The sequence below is a fragment of the Etheostoma cragini genome, chromosome 20 (genome assembly GCF_013103735.1).
Source record: "Etheostoma cragini isolate CJK2018 chromosome 20, CSU_Ecrag_1.0, whole genome shotgun sequence".
NCBI classification, from domain to species: Eukaryota; Metazoa; Chordata; class Actinopteri; order Perciformes; family Percidae; genus Etheostoma; species Etheostoma cragini.
In genome coordinates, this window is record NC_048426.1 from 3,231,607 (window position 1) to 3,233,113 (window position 1,507).

Here is a 1,507-nt window from a genome sequence, read left to right on the forward strand (position 1 = left end):
TGCTTGCTTGATTAAAGGTCATATGAGTAAAGAATGCAAGAAACGTCTCACGTGTCGTTCCTGTGAGAAGAAACATCCGACTGTCCTTCATATAGAGAACTTTACTCCAGGAAATCCAAAGCCAGCAATTAAGCAGGATTCAGACAACAGGAGCAATAACATTGCTAAAGTGTCATCAGCAGCACAAATTGCTATGGTGTCATCGACAGCACAAACAGGAAACAGAACCACAGACTACAAGCTAGCAGTGGTACCTGTAAGGATAAAGGCACATAAAGGTAGCTGTTCGATAGAAACCTATGCGTTTCAGACCCTGGAAGCAATGCTACTTTCGTCACGGAGAAACTGATGGAACAGTTGTCTGTCAGAGGAAAGAAAACAGAGATCCTACTCCGAACGATGGGTCATGAGAAGCCTGTGAAAACCCATGCAATGAGAGGACTGGAAGTATGTAGCCTTGATGGCAATAGTTTTATAGAGCTTCCTGAGGTTTTCACACAAAACGCCATTCCTGTTAGTGAAGAAAATATTCCTACAGAAATGGATATAAAAGGATGGCTTTACCTAAAGGATGTCCACTTAAGATCCATCAAGGCAGAAGTGGGCCTATTGATCGGTGCAAATGTCCCAAAGGCTATGGAGCCACTGAGAGTGATCAATAGCCAAGGAGAGGGGCCTTACGCAGTCCTAACACGTCTAGGTTGGACTATAAATTGACCCCTCTGCAGTACTGGATCCATGGATGAGCACGGTCGACCTCGGATAACGTCCAACAAGATATTGGTGGTTAAGCTGGAAGAGCTTCTTGTACACCAATACAATAGGACTTCTCAGAGCTGGCCTACAATGAAAAACAAGAAAACTCATTCGAAGACAAGAAATTCTTACATATAATGAACAGCTCGGTCAAAAGAAAAGACGGCCACTATGAAATACAACTTCCGTTCCGTCAGGATAACATCAGCCTGCCGAACAACAGGACAGTGGCGGAACAAAGAGCACTGAGTCTTGCCCGCAAATTCCAGAAAAACGAAGCCTTTTGGAAGGACTACAATGGCTTCATGAGTGATGTCTTGAGAAAAGGGCATGCAGAAAGAGTGCCAGAGGACCAACTCCCCTGCAAAGATGGTAGACTGTGGTACATCCCTCACCATGGTGTCTACCACAAAAGGAAAAAGACAATACGAGTAGTGTTTGATTGTACCTCTTCATTTCAAGGAACTTCCCTGAACTCTGAGCTGCTACAGGGTCTCGACCTTACGAACACCTTGTTGGGCGTACTCGTTAGATTCCGACAAGAACCAGTAGCAGTGATGGCGGACATTGAAGGAATGTTCCATCAAGTAAGAATACCAAAAGATGATGTGGAATTCCTCAGATTCCTGTGGTGGCCAGATGGTGACACCAAGCAACCACTAGCAGAGTACCAGATGATGGTGCATCTCTTCGGAGCAGTCTCATCACCGAGTTGTGCCAATTTTGCACTGAAGCAGACGGCTAATGATAA